At 30.8% G+C, this 20,396-nt stretch overlaps 1 protein-coding gene across 2 annotated transcripts in view; it reads right to left on the bottom strand.

Annotated features, from left to right (window-relative positions):
- LOC127718317 (hepatocyte growth factor receptor-like) overlaps positions 1-20,396 on the bottom strand; it is a 132,076-nt gene that overhangs the window by 30,437 nt on the left and 81,243 nt on the right. The window lies entirely within an intron of this gene.

The following is a 20,396-nucleotide window of genomic DNA, read 5'->3' on the forward strand; positions in this document are numbered from 1 at the left end:
GATCGATATTTATCATAGATTGAAGAGTAGTTTCATCTGGAGCAGTATGTTCTATAGATGTATCGTCTGCAAACATTCTACTTAATCCAATCATATCATCTGCAATGTCATTAATGAATATTAGAAATAAAAGAGGACCCAGTACCGAACCCTGTGGAACACCAGCTTTAAGATTACCTAATTCGGAAGTCGCCTCTTTTAATACTACCCTCTGAGTTCTATTTGTTAAGTAACTTTCATGCCATATTAACAGATTGCCTTTTATACCATATCTTTCTAACTTGTGAAGTAGGACCCTTATCCAAACTCGATCGAATGCCTTGCTTACATCAGCAAAAGTTAAACTTGTATAAAATTTATTGTCTAAAGCATACACGATAGAATGGTACATCTCAATTAGTTGATGAAAAGTAGAGCAGCCGGGTATGAAACCAGACTGAAATTTATACAAAAGTTTATTAGAAACTAAATGATTGAACATATGTTTATATATTATTTTTTCCAGTACCTTGCTCACGCAAGAAAGAAGTGATACCGGTCTAGAATTAGACGGCATTGACTTATCTCCATTTTTAAATAAAGGGATAACATATGCCAATTTCCAATCTTTAAGAAATATATTTTGAGAGAGCGATTTATTAAAAAGAATACATAAGGGAAGTGCAATTTCATTTTTTACTGTTATAAGCATTCTATTACTGATTTTGTCTGGACCAACAGCTTTATTTGGATCTAAAGTAGAAATAATATCTTTAACGTCTTCTAAAGTTACGGTAATTTCTGACAAAACGTTAATACCCCTATCATCGAAGTCAGGCAAATTTTTGTTTTCTTCATCTAGACTAGCTATTGAACAAAAATATCTATTTAGAATATCAACGTTTTCTTTTGCATCATAAGAAAATTCAAATTATTACTTGGGTTTTGCATCGGTGGAATATCATTTGAAGATCTGTCTTCTTTTAATAAGGAGTTTATGATTTTCCAATATACTCTACTATTTGTTTGCTTGTTTGCTTGAGGTCATTTAAGTTTTCATTAATATTTTCGTAAAAGTTTTGTTTAATTTGTTTCTTTAAATTATTCACTCGATTCCTTTGGTTTTAAAATTTCTTTTCGTTTGTAGTGCTTTTATTTTTTTTAAATATTTTCCGAAACCTGTCTCGTTTTCTTATTTCTTATGGAGATTTGAATTAAACCAGATTTTATCATTAGATCGAATAATAACTTCTTTTTTCGGAATGCAAGATTCAGTCACTTTTAAAAATTCATGCGTAAATATATTGCAAGATTCATGTATGTTAATATCATTATCCAGTAATTTATTCCATTCGACCTCTGAAACCATCTGTTTCATTAAATTATAATCCCCCCTTTTATAGTCCCATATTGTACGTTTGAAACTCTTCGAGTTACTGAACCCGCTTCTGACTGTAATGTAAGTACCTTCATGATCACTTATGTCTCTATCGATAGGTAGAATACCCGAGTCAATAAATTGAATAGAATCAGTTATTAATATTGGGTCTAATAAGGACAACGAACCAGTTCGTGAATCAAAATGAGTAGCGTCGTTAATTGTATTAAATAGACAATTTATACTTAGTATATCACTTATACAGTTAGGTAGGTTGAGAAGAAAATTTTTATTTAGATCACCCAAACAAATAATATGATTAGTTTCGTCTAATGCCCTTTTCAACATCATATCGTATAGCGACCAAAAACTGGACGGTGAAAAGCGCTCAGATCGATAAGTAATGTTTATCAATATCACGTGCAATTTTGTTTTCAACTCAAACCACCTAATTTCTAGACTATCATGCTCCAAATCCAGGCGCCGCTTTATTTTAATGTTACTTTTATAATACATAATAACTCCGCCTCCATCGGAGTTCCTGTCTTTCCTTATTGGTGTTTCAAATTCCGGGAGTGCTATTTTTTCGTTGGTAATAAAAGGGGCCAGATGAGTTTCTGAAAAAAAAATATGATATCGAATTCTTCCATAACATTTGAAATATAAACCAGTTTGGTTCTCAAACTGCGTATATTACAGTGGAAAATTGATATACTTTGATCTGAAATGTCAACTGTATTCGCAGGGCCGGGATTTGTTTCAACATCTCCTGCCAAAATCAACATATTTACATATATCAGACAAATAAACAAGAATGATAAAATGTTTTTCAGCATGGATAATTGGTTTTTAACTATGCAACAAAGCCATAGTATAAATGAACAAAATACATCATATATATTGACATGTATTTGTATCGCTTTTCTTGTAAGTACTCCACTAATTTTGCCGTAAAATATCCCTGTTGTTATTCTATGTGTGATTGCGTCACTACCCATTGTCAAAAATTGATCTGACACACATGTTTAAAAAGGGCTGTATAAAAACTAAACAAAGAAAAAATGACTTAATTGTTGACTTCGAATGGTAATAATGAAAACATATGAACATATAAAACAAAAAACAGTGTATGTACAAGGAATACTTGCGTTCTGTAAATCGATGTATGTTTGCAAATATCAAAATTGGAAAAAAAGGTTATGATATACTTTTTAACTGTAGATTAAATCAATCTATAAATGAATATATATATATTTATACATTTTTTGTACCTGTTGAAATTTGTATAGTAATTAAAATTCGAATATCTACATTAATTTTAATTTGACTTAGAAGGTCTTAAACTTTAAATTTGTGATCAGACACAACAAAATTTAACGTTTAAATTTTTAAATTACTGAAGTTACAACACAATTCTTGTTGCACAATATATACAAAAGTAGTGAAGTAAAACAATTGATTAGAAATGACATAATGTAAGTCAAAAGAAATTTAAAGTAAATGTAGTGTCAGCTTCCATGAGACAATCTTCAGAAAAAAATTAGTTATTTCAAAACAAAAATTTCTATTGAAATTTAATTTTTCTACCAAGGCAACCATGTACATTTATTGTAAAATATATTGTATAAACCCATATCCTCTTATAGTTGATGTGTTTCCCTCGGTATTGATTTGTAACCCGGGTTTGTTGTCGCTTAATGACTATTGAACAGCGGTATACTACTGTAGCCTTTACTATACATGTTTCAATTATATAAAAAAAATAATTCTTTGCTTCATATACATTGAAATTTTAAGTTCTCCCAAAGTTACAATTTAACACAAAAAATTGTCTGTAACTTTTTTTAAATAATTTGTGGTTATATGTATGTTGCTATGGTGACCGATTTAACAGTGCAAAAATATAAATGATCACATTACGTCATACTATTTCAAACTATAAGACAACCTTTAAACATAAATTTCAGGTTTCTGAATATTTTATAAACAATTTTGGAAGAAAACAGCTTTACAAGAAAAGTCACGAGTTTTTGAATGATTTTTTTTTCAATTGTTCAATTTAATTCAAGGAAACATGAAACTTAAGATTCAGGAAATGGATTCTTTTCAGAATCTACTTAAACTATCTCCTTGCAATTTTCACTGAATGTGATTCATGAGTATTAGACTCCACAAATGCAAACAATCAAAATACTTATTTTTCGCATTTTCTCAGTCATGGTCAATTATAATGTATGTTAACATTACTGAATGCATTGGCATAGGATGGGGAATTATTTGACATGGATAAAATTGCAAAATTTGTTTTTTCTATAATAATGATTTTTCCTTCTTGTAAGAGAACTGATCTTCTGAGAAATATTTTAGTTATTTTGCCTTATAAATGCATGTGAAGATTCTGAAAAATATCAGTTGTGATACCATGTATCTGTATTTTTAACTATACATATTTAATATACAATACCTGATGAATTTCAGGTGAACTGTATGTGGTTAAATTCCCCGAGTTATGTTCGCATGACACTGGACCTGAAACACACAAAAATTAACCAACATACTTTTTTCATAACTTTTTTCAATGTTTTCCATTTCGGAAACATAAAAGGGAGTCAGTTACATGAATACAATTGAAAGAATAAAATAATATAAGCAATTATATTCCCTATTCCGTCCACACACCAAAATAATATCATAATTTCCAAATCGCAACAATTCACGTGAATATAACCTTTAACTTTTATTTTTTGCTTTCATTTCACTATGTAACAAGTTAAATATTTATCAAGTGAGAGTCCAAATAAAGGACATTATCTGTTAATGACATTAATTTCTGTTGTATAAAATAACTATTTCTTTAAAATACACTCAGACGCAGATTTCCTGCGTAACAGGAGCGACAAATACATATATATTTACACATAAAATAGAAGCGAAATGAGTAGAATATGTAATATCAAACAGTATAAATATTTTTTTAAAGAACTAAATGTATACTTAAATACTTAAATCTATTCACCAGATAGGAAAAAGTCCGTGCAATCTGTAACGTTTAAATAACCACGTGATCACATGAACACAATCAAATGATAATGGATAGTTACAAAAAGTGTAACATATATAAATGGTCTAAATTGAAAACAACGTTCAAACCTATGATTGCGTTGGATAAAAACCGCAATTTTTATACGTGTGCATGCAAAACAAATTTCTTGGTAGAGGGGTCTAAATACAGCACATACAACATTTTCCATATATATATATATATACATATGTGATGATTTAGAGAGAAAGCAGCAGTTTCTCTACCCTTTGAATGTAAAAAGAAAGGTTAGTTAATACATTGAAGATACAAATTTCAACATTCCACAAAGTTTGTTCATATATTTGGGCTGATCCTGTAGTAATTAGGAATATATTCATTTCTTAGTTCAATAACATCAGCATTGTAACAAAGCGCTATGTAATTATACTCATCTCAAATACCAGTCTTACAAAGCTTACATTTTCTTTCAATTTCTGGATTTATATTCCATCTCTCCGTATTGATGGAAAATTAATGTTACAAGTGCGAAGTTTGCAAATATAAAGTCTATTTAATTTTCTAAGTCAAATTAGAAAGGGTTCCATACATAAGTCAGTCTTAAATTTTGAATAGAATTCCCCCTTGGTGAGTTATCGATATCCGAAAACCATTATTGTATGAACTGGTCATGGAGTCTTTGTTTAACGTTAGTTTTCAGAAAGTTTACATTAAAGTTTCCTTGTACATGACAAATTTCACTCTTACCAAAGTGGTCAAAAATAGATTTGACATAATAAATCCACTTAAAAGAATTATTTCCATTTTCAAATGAATTAAACATAATCTTGTAGAGTGTTGCAGACAGTTTATCAATATATGTTACACGCTTGTACCAGAAACAAATCATTTTCATCTTGATACTAATTTCGATAGGAAAAGATCACCATAGACCATGAAATTTGCGGTCGATGACCTTACCTCCACAATTTTCTTGCAGAACTGTAAATGTATCTTCTCAATAATCATCTTATTTCAAATCCCAAAATTTTTGAGAAATAAGTCAAAAAAGGGGCTACCAGAGAATCGAATAGTTTTATCTGTAAATCTATAGGAATACTAATATTATTAATTCATTGGTACAGACTGTATAAAGCTTTTTGAGCTTGGTCCACTAATTTGTGTCTGGCTTTACAAAAATTTCCGTTATAATTAAATAACAAGCCAAGATATGTATATGTATCTTGAATCTCAATTTCATCATTAAATATATTAAACTTGAATTTCTTATTACAGTTACGTTTTGAAAAAATTGTTTTTGAGACATTGACCTTACGTTTCCAAGTATAACAATATTGTTAAAATATATTTGGAGTACTTTGTAAATCTTCAGCAGTATCTGCAAAGATAACTGTTTCATCTGCATATAGTAGAATGAACATTTACAAATAAATATCTATGCTATGTATACATTCTGAATCTAGATAATCGAAACCATGGCCCAAATATTGACTTAAAAAGTCTTCTAAATCTTTCAAGTACAAGGCAAAAATAAATGGAGATAATTTTCTCCTTGTCTAACACCCGTTTCACAGGGACAAAATGCAGTTTTCAAATTATAAAGTTTAACAAAAGACAATATCGGTTTACATATTTTGTATCAATGTTAACATTTTCCCTCTGATGTTATTTTTTATAAGTTTTTGAAAAAAGCCCGGCTCTCCAAACGGTATCAAACGCCCGTTGAAAATCCACATATTCACAGAACAATTTCTTTCCCACAGATAAATATAATGTTATAATAGGATGTAAAACAAACATGTTATTTTGGACAGCGTATTCCTTGCGGAATCCCTTTGTGAGTCCGAATTAATCCCAATTTCATCAGACAATTTATTAAGTGTGGTGTTTAAAATAGAGGTAAACACCTTGCCCAAATTTGAAGTCAAACAAAATCTTGATAATTATCGAATACATTTTTATCTCCTTTATTTTTAAATACAGGTTTTATAATACCAGTCAACCCTGCATCATGAGGAATTATCCCAGTATCTAATACAGTATTGAATATTTTCACATATATAACAGAACTAAATTCATTTACACTTTCATCATCATCTGGTGCTTTATCATTATTTAAACTTTGTATAGCTTTAAATATTTCTTCACCAGTTATCTCACAATCTAATATATCAATAATAACCTGATTGTCTAAGTTATTAACACTTTCATTAAGATGATCTGGATAATCACTATCATTTTTATTTAGAGACCTGAAATATTCATACAACTGTTCTACAGTTATATCAACATTTTTGTTTTTTTCCCTTTTTCTAAAACGATTTAAAATTTTCCAGAATTTCTTGCTGTCTCGTTTTGATGTGTTTTCCAAATCTTGTTCACAGTTGTGTTGGATTTTTTTTGTAGCTTGTATTCATCTGAGCCTTACATCTTTTGTTTCCTTTGTATGGTATTGTTAAAGTATATATCGATTTAAAACTAAGTAGATGTGGTATAATTGCCCTTAAGACAACTATACATATAACGTAAATGTGAGCACATATACGCTACCGTACGACCTTCAACAATGTGCAATATCAATACAGTATTATCAGATATAAAAGGCTTCGATAAGAAAACGTACGAAACAACCCAAACAAACAAAACAATGGCCAGATTTATTTATGGAATAAAAAAAAATATATATATGACAAAGAGGATCCAAAGACGTAATTGAATTAAATGTTGCAGACTTGAAACAAGCACATATATGATACATAAACATATTTGTTTGCGCTCAACCCTTCCCTTACTTGAAATAAAGCTATAACTGTACAACATAGTTTCGTCAGTGTGCAAACAATAAACGTTCTACTGCAAAACATTTAAAACGCAGATTGTAAGGGATATTAAAAGAAATCAACAAAATTATCAAATTTGGAATATAATTCAGCTGTATCGCATTCTGCAAAATGAATTTCTATGCAATTCTATCTCAGTATATTTCTAAGATAGATGTTACGGCAACTTGAAAAAAAACACTTTCGATCCGTTAAGGCAAATAGTTATGTACGGCAAAACATATTATGGAAACTTGCTAAATACAGAAAACTTATTGTTTAGGGACAAGATATGTTTTTTTTTACCATTTTACGAATACTTTTAGTGTGCAAACAATGCATATATACGTTATATTGTACCACATTTCAAACGCTGATTATGCTGATTGTACATGAATTTAAAAGACTTCTAAAAATATCTAGATTTACATACAATGATAAAGCACTGCATTCTATAACACCAAACATTACTGCAAAAAAGGATTCCTATGCGATTTCATCTCAGTTTTGTCCTTTGATAAAGGTAATGTATGTAATTACCGAACTCTATCAAATCGAAACGTTATCAACCAACGAAACGAATAAATACAACTGTAAATGGCAAAAACAATAGTTTTGATTAGTAAAGTAAAATTATTTTCCTGTAATGTAGAACATTTAATGAAACCTATCTTATCCAGAAAGACCTGACGAACAGGATATCCACTCATAAATACAAAAAGAATAATTTCGAGAAACCGTTAAGTACTAGAAAGCCTATAAAGATTTTCTCGCTGCGTTTAGACCCATAGGTATCGTTGCTGTTTTTCTGCTCTTTGATCTGGTTTTTGTTTCTTTGACACATCCCTCGTTTCAATTCCTTATTCATCACCATGATAATTGTGGATCGGAAGCCGGTATATTGGAATAACAAAAACAAGCTTTCTGTATATTTATACCACCGTAAAGGGAACTATTGATTTACATGTACCGTTTGAATCAGTTATATTAAACGAGGGTGTTTGGTCATGATATTGTATTAATGTTTAGTATTGCTTACCACTAATTGCTTCTTGTATGTAGCTTGTGCTCTTTGATATGTTCTTATCGGTAAATTATTTTAATGATTCAAAAGCATATTGATAAAGCAGAAATTAAAATTTAATTTAACAGAAGGTTTTGGTTTTCTGAAATTGGATTCACTTGTGCTGAACTTAACCCACGTTTGATCGTTGTACTTTCAGATATTACAAGAAAATAATGTTCTTTAATATATCATAGTGTTTTTTTCTTTTCTTGAATTGGGTCCATTTGTGCTTAACTGAACCCACACATAAATATTGTACTTTCAGAAAACACTATTCATTTTTAGAATTTTTTAAACCAGCTTTTTGTCATGTGTGTTTGTCCAGACTTGAGATCACCCCCAGTTTTTAGTGGGGTTCGTGTTGCTTTGTCTTTAGTTTTCTATGTTGTGTCATCTGTACTATTATTTGTCTATTTGTCTTTTTATTTTTGGCCATGACGTTGTCAGTTTGTTTTCGATCTATGAGTTTGACTGTCCCTCTGGTATCTTTCGTCCATCTTCCAGAGACTCATAAATATTGAAAGTAAAGGCCAAAAAGCAGTGTTTGGTGTTTTACGACAAATTTTGGTGATTTTGTGTTGTTTGATTTCTTTTCCATTGAAGTATACTCCACATCTCGTTTTATTCATATTCATAACAAAATAGTAAAATTGAGTCGTAAGGGACGAAATATAATTACGCAGAATGAGTTTAGTAATAAATATTCCAATGTTTGTACGTGTAAATACTTAGAGATTGACATATCTTTGGTATGATATCAACATTTTCAAAATAACACCAATATGAAATACTTAGCTTTTATCAGACGAAATGTCATGTGAAGGAACACTATGCAAGTAAAACGGATGGTGTCATTTTTTTTAACAAGTTTCGAAATTTCGAAATGATATTTGATTTGTTCAGTAAATGAACTAGAATATAAAACAATCTACATTCATGTTGTTATTAAGATCATTAAACGTTACACGAACCCCAAAATGTTTACGTTCACAATATAAAGTAACTTGATATATAATGGACACGCTTAAAATTACTTACGTTTTACAGTAACTGTCAACATAACAGTTATGTGGATGAGTGACAGTGGTAACATATTAAACTGTTGTTTGATCTAACAGTCCAAATAGTTGTGATCTAAAATATCAATAAGGAAATAAATATGACACTGTATTATGTGTGTGCTTTAATTAACAATTTGAAATTATGTATAATAGAGGAAGGACTCTGAAGTTGTGAACTTAAAATAAAATGAAATAAAATGATATAATAATAATATTAATGAAAATAATAAAATATAACAACAATCATAATTATAATAATACCTACATGTATACAAATCCTTACAGATTGAATAAGTTGTCAAAAAAATTATAGGCAGTTTCAAACTTTCATAATCAACCAATAAATTATAATCAGTACGATGTACGAATTCAATTATCAAATACCATGACATTCTAAATTAACATGTATATAAAGTTTTATATACTGGCATTCTTTCAAGTTTCAACCATAACAGTTTTTAAACTTACACTATAACAAATAGTATTGTGCATGCCACTTGAAAAAATCACCTTTCATCTGGAATAATATCCATTGCATTAAATAGACCATAGACAATGGACAATAGACAGTATTTATTTGCACGAACAGATTTACATTAAATAATAATGGCTTGATCAAATTATAACAATAGAACAGAACATTAGTTGAAACATAGATAGGTTTTTACCTATTTTTATAACTATTTAATCGAAAACAATAGGTCTTAACATAGACAAATGATAGATAAATAAAGCATGCACATATGTTACATTGTATCGTGTTTCAGTTTATTTTCTATCTTACAGTATTTACATACAATCATGTTACAATTCGAAATTAGAAACATACGCTTTATATTGTTCACAAACCTACATTTGCACCATAGAATAAGACATTAGTTTTATATAAAATGAACATTCAAACAGAAAACGGTTTAAGGATTTAGAACTATAAGTGTGAGTATCAACCCGTAAAGTATATCAGAAGTCTTATTCCTTGAAAATGGTGCATCATTGATTGGGATAATTAATTAATTTATATATGTTTTAGACACCGGGGATTATTTTAATATAAATCCGATTTTATTATGCTTCTGAAACACCGATCAAGAACTGAACTCGATTACTCTGAAGCTGACATTGTTGTCGTTGACAAAGAAAAGGCGATGGACTGACATTTTAAAAATTTTCAAATTATAAACAGAAACATGTATAACCTTTACTCGACACATGCTTGTTGATCCTGATTTATCGATGACAAAGTTGTTCTGATATATCGAAGTATAATATTGTGAACTCCATTGTCCGAATGTCAGAATAGATGATTTACAATTTTTTAGTGTGCTATGGTACTAGATACAATATTTCAATAAATAATTAATCTTTATTCAAATTTCCTATGATATACAATATATTTAAAAGTCCTGGAAAGCAGAATTACATTTGTCAACGGGGAACCAATGATAAATTTTAAAGATAACAAATAAAAAAAAATCCCCAAAAATCCAGATGCGGGTGCGGGAGTTTCTCGCTGCATTGAAGACCAATTGGTGGCCTTCGGCTGTTGTCTGCTCTATGATCGGGTCGTTGTCTCTTTGACACATTCCCCATTTCCATTCTCAATTTTATTAGACTCTAATAAATTAACCTTTTTAAACACAACTGACAATTTTTTTATATCTAATTCTAAATAAGTCATGCTATGCTTAACATCTCGAGCGTATATCACAACAGATCTACTACCATGTGCACTATAGAAGTGCATATTAACACATTAACATGTGAGTCAATACATTACATTACATTACATTTTAAGTGAGCACAGTGAACAGGTTTAAAAAGGCTTTATATTGTGTCAAGGAGCCTATACATTTACAAAATCAATATGTTAAAATTCTTATGATAAATTAATCAGCTTATTTATATTTACTTTTTTTAATGACAGAAACACTAAGTTATTTGTATAATATGTATCTGGAAAGCGGACCTGATTAAGTACGGATGTAGATTTTAAAGTCACAAAGCCTAAAATCTATGCCATGTAAAAATGATAACCGTGATACCTGCAATAGAAAGACGGTTATAATAAATGGTTTATTGCAATGAAGCTGCGTTATCCTAAACTTAGTTTTTAAACGTGATAGACCAATACCAAACATTACCGCTTCAATCTGTGCTATTGTTCGTATTGATCTTGAACTTCACTTAAAATGTTAGCTTCATGTTAAAGGCCTGACTGTGACATTGAAATTAAGAATAGCAGTAAAAGCGCTACTCATTTGTTTTTGTGCGTTTCATGTGCATGTAATGAATTTGAGTTAATAATCTATGCATCGGATCCTTGTTTTCTTTTATAATCCAGCAACGTGTAACATACATTGTGAATAGAACATGTAGAAATCGTGTTTTTGTTTTAAGACAAGTTCATGTAATACAATGAACAAGACATGAAAATCTTACAATTATTCCACACAACTATCGATTTGATATAATTTCGTTTCATGTATTGCTTGGTAAATTAACTTAATAAAACAAGAAGAAAAGTTGCACGCCTCCCAGAATCGCCAATATGTGGATTATGCCCTTCATACCAAGTAACATTGCCAAATTTATCAAAGAAGCTAAAATGATTAGAAGTTCTTTTTACATAAGATGCGAGGACAAAATGTTTAGGAAAAAAACCCAGTGAATCACAATAATCTTCCAAAAACCAAACTTCAAATCACATCTCTATACTTATTCAGCCGTGGCCTTAATCTATAAATTTAAGTTCCACAGGGACATTCCCTTTGTCTATATATTTCATCTTTATGAATTTCATTTTTGAACCAGAATATGAAAATCAAGTTTACACCCGACAAGAAAAATGTTTTAATTGAATTTAATTTAAATGAACAGTGACCGTGATCATGTTAATTACTTGAACTTTATTTTATTGATCCAAACATTTATGGGCTGCCTTTTCTATTCCTTATCTTTAATATCAGTTTAAGTTTTGTCCAATTAAGCAAGATGAGTATAAGTTTCGTTTCATCAAATAAAAAACATGCAAGATCATTCGGAATAACAGATTGACGGACTACTTGCTTCAGAAATATTTCGGGGAGCATTAATGGATAGAAGTTTTTGGCCTGTTTGTTTTCACAGTATTTCTTACGACTAATATCCAACTTATAATGTATAGTAATTTAGAAGAAAATTAACTTCATAACAACATTATTGTAACTTCAAAAACACAGGGGTCTATTACAACAGTTACTGTCAGACAAATAATTATAATTTATTGCATCTCGATGTTTGTATATCTTGTTTCTGAGAAAAGACGTAATCACATTATGAGAACTTGAAATACACAGAAATTCCAAGTGAAAGATATAAATAACATATAATTCAATTTTGTTTAAGATATGTTAAGTAAATAACTTTCTGGTTGATTGGTATTCAACACATCTCTTCGATATTCATTAACAAATAAGTTTAACCTTAAAGTTTTTGGATCATGTTGTGACTTGAACAATATGAACTCGTTAATCTTTAATTGTTCATATATTTCTTCCTTTTATTAGGTTGCAGAATTAAACCCTTTTCACCATGGAGATTTTTGACCTGTGAAATTGAATATGACCTATTCATTTTTATTGATATCTATTAACCTATGATATCGGATAATTAAGCTTTTGTACTCTAATTACCCTTGCAAACCAAACAAAACCCACAAAAAACGCTTGACATGTTTATAACGATTGTTGACATTTTTTAAACTTCCTTTCATGAATTGTTTCATATAAGTTGTCTACCAGGAATAAGATATATACAAATCACAACTTGTTCCTTGTTACTTTTTTATGTTCGCATACGTGTATGTTTCTAGTGTTGCTTATCGTTACCATTTTCAATGTTAACTGTCAATCATATTAGTCTTCATTGAGTACATACAATCTTAGTCTCTTTTATCTTGAAAGAGTATTAAATCATTATCTTTTCTACACTTTGCACAAGTAATCTTTATTCCAAACTTAAAGACAAATTGAAAGATTTGATCCTGTTTTGTTTCATAAAAAAGAATGGCCAACCTAGATACAAGTTGCTTGTCTTAGGGAGGGATACATAGTACGTTGTAAAAATCACTCTGATTCAAACACAAAATTCTCTGAAACTGACACCATCAATATGCTTGATTTCTTGATTGACAACATACTTGTTACGTGTTTTTCAATAAACAATCGGCATTCCCATGGGTACCAATTGAGCTCGTCTTCTTGTCGACTTGTTCCTATATTTATATGTGGCATCAAATAACTCAAAATTTGGTGACTATGTTGAGCAAATCTATCCAATCGAACTTGAGATAAAGGATACATCAGACACAGTTAAGTCTGCCTCATATCTTGACTTACATTTGGATATTGACAATAAGGGTCGGTTAAAAACAAAACTTTATGACATAAGGGATGATTTCAGCTTCTCAATTGTAAACTTTCCATTTCTATGAAGCAACATTCCAGCAGCGCCTGCATAGGGCTTATATTTCCTATCATGATTTCCGTGATAGAGAGTTTCTGCTCATAAGGCAGTATTAAACAAAGAGTTTCAAGTGGTAAAGCTCAAGTAATAAATTTTATGGACACCATCACGATTTTGTTGACCGTTATGAAATATCTGTTTCACCGATGATAGCGGATATGTTCCAATTGTCGTAACTACAATCCCACCCAGCTTTCACCAAATGTGACCTACCGAATGAGACTTATAACCTGGTTTGTACTAACATGATCAACACTACGGGTGCCACATGTGGGAGCAGGATCGGTTTAACCTTCGGGAGCAAATGGGTCACTCCCAGTTTTTAGTTGGGTTCGTGATGCTCAGTCTTTAGTTTTCTATGTTGTGTTTTGTCTACTGTTGTTTTTCTGTTGGTCTTTTTAATTTTTAGCCTTGGCGTTGTCAACTCATGAGTTTGAATGTCCCTTTAGCATCTTTCGCCTCTCTATTACTGTCTTATGATCAATTACATAATTCCAATAAAAAAAACCAACATGAAACCATATCACCATCATTTGGCGATACCAAGGTACAAAATGTACATGAAACAAGTACAGTGAATGAGTGTCTATATGTGACGTGTATAAATACGTTGAAAAAAAATACAACAACTATGTGAACATGACCAATCCATAAAACCATACATTTGTATCGCAATCGTTTCGAAAAGATAATTCTCTGTCCGTATTGTTGTACTGTATTCATGTCATGTAATGGTGCCATTTTAGTGTTATATTTAACATTGCCATAAAAGTGCGAGGTTTGGCTAGCAACAAAACCAGGTTCAACCCACCATTATTTCTTAAAATGTCCTGTACCAAGTCTGGAAAATGGGGTTTGTTATATTATAGTTCGTTTCTGTGTGTGTTGCATTCTAGTGTTGAGTTTCTGTTGTGTCGTTGTTTTCCTCTTACATTTGATGTGTTTCCCTCAGTTTTAGTTTGTAACCCGGATTTGTTTTTTTTTCTCAATCGATTTATGAATTTCGAATAGCGGTATACTACTGTTGCCTTTATTTACTTTTGTTAAAATCATTTTTTTTTCCCTATCAAATAAAAAAAAAATGAGTGAAATATCAACCAAATCTTTGGTAAGCGTTATAACATGTCCACACATCAATTAACACCACCAGATCCATCCAAAAACATACACAAGGCTATTGAATGGTGTAAATTGATCTGATATACATTAAGAGAACTGCGAATGAGTATGACCAAAATATCAATCAAAACCCCTTGGGAAAAAAGTATCGTATCAACTTATATCATTTGGAACTGTGAATGATCAGAGAAATTAAAATTCAACTGTTAAAAATTGCAGTAAAAAGACTTCGGACGGTTAGCTAACAACTTCTTTTTTAAACTTTTATTTATGCATACATGGCATTTGAACCTCAATCAAAAGAGGAGAAGAGAAGATCGGAACATGTTTGTAAATAGTTGTGTAGCTGTATTCTAATGGAGCTTACACTATATAACTTTTCGTAAGGCATACTTGAATATCAGATCAACCTCAATCAAAATAGTAGAAGAAAAGATCGGAACACTTTTGTAAATAGTTGTGTAGCTTTATTCTAATCGGGCTTACACTATATAACTTTTCGTAAGGCATACTTGAATATCAGAGGAGGTAGTTTAGACTGATTTTTTTTTTGTTCGGGGGAAGGGGGGTAATTCATTTACTCCTTTAAGACGATATAATTCTGAAAGCGATAGTTTGCAATTCATATTGAGAAAAAAAAAAGTATGATATTGATATAAGTAAGCATTACATGTGTCTCTTGAATGACCGACATGTGGAACGCTGGAAACAAAGAGTTTGGTAAATCAAACAATATTAACGAAATAATTATCATATACATGTTTATGTAACACTCCCAAGCTAGTCCATCCCCCAAACGTGTCCAATATTTGTTATTCGGCATAACGTGTTCACTGTTAGACGCCTGAACGTCTCAAACTTTTAGCGCCAGTATGTCCTCAGTGACTTCAATAACGCTTACAACAATTCGATTTTCAGGGAACACGATTGAAGATGTCGGGTTTCGATTGGATTATGAAAAAGATTAAAGCCGCATTCCAATGACATAAATGCTGAAGTATTGTTTGCACAATTACAGGAAATTTAACTAGAGGCTCTCAAGAGCCTGTGTCGCTCACCTGTATCTACTGTGGTTTTGGAAATAATGTAAAATAATGTTAATAGTATTAGATACCATAATAATGATTGAGACCAAGTTTGGGTTAATTTGGCCCGCTAGTTAAATTAAAAGCAGGTCATCCCATTGTAGTCTTACAATAGTTACTGAAGACCCCTTATCATTATTTAAATTAGTTTTCAAGTTATGACCATTTGTAATTATTTTTTACAATTTTCCCATAGACCTTTATAGTAAACCCTTATGTTTTATGTTTAGCCATGGCGGCCATGTTGGTTGGATGGCAGGGTCATCGGATACATTTTTCAATCAAGATACCCTATTGAAAATTGTGCCTAAGTTTAATTATATTTAGCCAAGTAGATCAAGTGGAGAAGATTAAAAAAAATGAAGAAAAATTGTTAGAAATTGACTATAAGGGCAATAACTCCTTAAGGGGTTAATTGTCAATTTTAGTCATATCGACCTATTTGTAGATCGTACTTTGCTGAACATTGTTGCTGTTTACAGTTTATCTCTATCTATAATCATATTAAAGATAATAACCAAAAACTTCAAAATTTCCTTAAAACTAACAATTCAGGGACAGCAACCCAAAAACGGGTTGTCTGATGCATCTGAAAATTAAAAGGCAGATAGATCCTGACCTGATTAACATTTTTACTTCAATTTAGTCAGATTTGATCTAAATGCTTTAGTTTCAGAGATATAAGCCAAAAACTGCATTTTATCCATATGTTCCATTTTTAGCCATGGCGGCCATTTTGGTTAATGAAATATTTCATGCATATTTAGAGCGAACATAAACAAATTGCAATTAAGAAGTTTTGTACAGTTAAAGTTTACTAAGTGAATTCTTTTGTACCAATAAAATCTGGTGATGTCTAACTACATGCATATTGATTATGTATGAGGATGTTGCACGGATTTTTTTCTCAGCTCTTCAAAATATAAATGTACTGGTATTAAAAATTTTTGTTGCGAGCACCACTAAAGAGACACACAAGATGAATATATTTTCATGTACATTGTATCAATGGCATCCCTGATACCAACCTTATAATTCATAATCGTTAATTACCTGAAGGTATCATTAAAATACGTTAAAACTGTATGCGTAAATTCCAAGATGTAAATGTAAGTCATTTTAAAATGTGCATAATCGTTTTAACTGTCACACTACGTTAAATCAGTTGTGAAAGAGGTAATAATCGACTAACAGAAAGTAATGGATTAACTGATTGTTGCTTGTAACAATTATTTAATGCACATCTAAGACAATAAATTGATTGAATGTTGGTTACTTAACGTCCAGTGGCAAATATTTTATGCATATTCAGGACGAAAACATTTAAATAATAAATACATAAGGTAGGCCTCTCTCTTCCTACACGAGGTTTCGGATTTATCATCACCATTCTTACCGTACGTGGCTGCGTAATGTTGCATCCCACACAGCTATTGTGGCAAATATTTAACTGTCGGTTGAAAGAAGACATAATGAACCATATTTCTATTCTCCAGTCACGCTTGGAGGTAGGACAATAGATGAAACAATAAATTAGTGAGAGAATACGTCAATAGAAGAACAATAACCAAATTTGTTATTAAACAAAATTTTATATCTAATTTTGGTGGACATGCTATTGTTACTTGAAGGCCTAAAATTAACTTAATTGGCATTTAAAAATATGGACAAGATTGAGCGTTCATAAAAGGAAATGTTTAGGCATTATATGGACACGTTGGATGAATGGACTCGTTAGGGCGTTCTTAAAAAAAGACACGTTTTGGCACCCGTTAGCACTTAGACATGTTTTGCAGTTCAGTGACGTCATATGGATACGTTTGGGGGAATCGGACATATTTTGGGGGATGGACACGTTTCTGAGTGTTACATATATAGTAATGAACATTAAGCAGCATCAATAAAAAAAGTGACCAGAAATAACTTTAAAATTATTTAAAAATGCTAAGTTCGTGAGTCAGCGATCAATAACTGTAGCAAAAATGTGTTTAATCCCATGATGGTATGTCAACAACTGTTTTAATGTTTTGGGTAAATAACGTGCTTTACAATTCGGTTAACAGTTATGACTTGTTGACTCTGTACATTTTACTCTTGCACGGTTCTAATTATATAAAATGGTCCTGTAAAAACTCTGAATGTATATTTATTTGCTTTATCTTTAAACTAAAAAAAAGTAAATATGGTACTGAGACTGTGACAAGACGATTAATGATGTAAATTTACTTTTTGACTTTGACAACTTCTACATGAATTTGTGTATGTCCGTAGTGTCAATAAAGTTTTTTAAACAGATGGAGGGATTCCCAAGGGTACTAACTCTGCCCCTTTGATTGCAGACTTGTTTCTGGATTGTTGAGAAGCACAGTTTACGGTAAAACTGAATACAATCATTCGAAATTGAATTTAATTGTTTGTTTGTTTTAATCTTACCGTTACCTTGATGATATTGTTGCTGTAAATAATCAACAATTTGCTAACGATACTGTGGAAATTTACCCAAGGGGACGTATTTTAAATAAATCTAATATAAACAGCAGTAATTGAACCTTTATTAGATTTGAACATTTCATTTGAAACAGTAACCTTTAAACACCAATTTACAACAAAAGAGCCGATTTTTCGTTTTTTATTGTTAATTTTACTTTTCTACGATCATGGTGTTCATTTCACACCTTCTTACGGAGTGCATTCTCCCAATTCATTTCCTAAGTCCGTGTTTAAATTTCAATGAACGTAATCTACGCATAACTTGTTAATTATTAAGTCGAGAATTTCGGAATTTGCTACCACAAATTACTTAAAGCGTTTACCAATGTCTTTCAAAGATACAAATATTGGGATTATAATTTTGGGTGTACCTGTATAATTCTTATATAAACAGGATATCACGTCCTAACTTTTACGGTGACTTTGTGTATGGATCCCGTTAATTAAGAAGCGATAGATTTTTACTCATTGATTCTTTGACTAAATTTATTTCTAAAGGTTATCATAAATTTAAAAGTGTGGAAAAATCTCGACATATTGTTATTATCGGTACAATCACTGTTTGATAAATTAGAACATAACTAAATGTGTATTGCCTTACATTTAAGAAAACAGACGTTCGATACTATTTACTTTTAAAAATTTTGGCATTGCAAAAGGCTTTTAGTAGGCTGTTTATGACGTTTTAATTCTATATATGTTGGATGTCAATCGATTGATACTTAAGTCTGGGAAAACATGATTTATTTATTAGTTGTAATTTGCTTTGAAGTGGCTTTCAGTAACTGCGAGTACCCTTTTGTGTTTATATTAGTTGTATTGATATGCCACTGTCCAAGGCTAGGGCTAAATTTGGTGCATTTTTGCACACAACCATGAAATTTAAAGCCCAAATGCAAATAATTGAGACAAAAGTCTAATTTCTTATGAACATCTCGAAGATGTTATTTGGCAAAACTCATTTTGCCTTTTTTAATCTTTTTATTGGTAAAATAGATAACGTTTGATTAAATAATCTTTGAACAGGTTATGTTGTGCTTGTTATGCAATGAACATGATGAATTATACAATACGCCTTGAATAAGTATTTCATAATGGTTAGAAACAACATCGCATATACATAATATATGCATAAGGTATCGAATTAGTTTACTTAAAACTAATGTTAACTTTGCAATAGTAATACTACGTGTGATACCACCAAACCATAGTACGTCACATCCGGTTGCATACGAAAAAGGGTCGAAATAAAAGTATTTCCTTGAATTTGACAGTATTAGGAAATAAATCCTACATATCATTGCAGTAAAAAGTAAAATCACAAAAAAACTGAACTCCGAGGAAATTTTAAAAAGAAAAGTTCATAATCAAATGGCAAAATCAAAAGCTCAAACGCATCAAACGAATGGATAACAACTGTCATATTCATGACTTGGTACAGGCATTTTCTTATGTAGAAAATGGTGGATTGAACCTGGTTTTACAGCTACCTAAACCTCTCACTTGTATGACAGTCGCATCAAATTCCATTATATTGACAACGATGCGTGAACAAAAAAAAAAACCAGACACAATAGGTAAAAATGTCAAAAATAGGGGTATAGCAGACAACATTGTGTTATCATCTAAATCACTACAAAAGCAAACAAATGTAACAAAGAAGCACAAAAAGACAAAAACCTCTCACTTGTATGACATTCGCATCAAACTCTATTATATTGACAACGATGAGTGAACAAAAAAAAAAACCAGACAAAATAGGCAAAAATGTCAAAAATAGGGATACAGCAGTCAACATTGTGTTATCATCTTAATCACTATAAAAACAAACAAATGTAACAAAGAAGCACAAAAAG

This window comes from Mytilus californianus, unplaced genomic scaffold (genome assembly GCF_021869535.1).
Source record: "Mytilus californianus isolate M0D057914Y unplaced genomic scaffold, xbMytCali1.0.p SCAF_1, whole genome shotgun sequence".
NCBI lineage: Eukaryota > Metazoa > Mollusca > Bivalvia > Mytilida > Mytilidae > Mytilus > Mytilus californianus.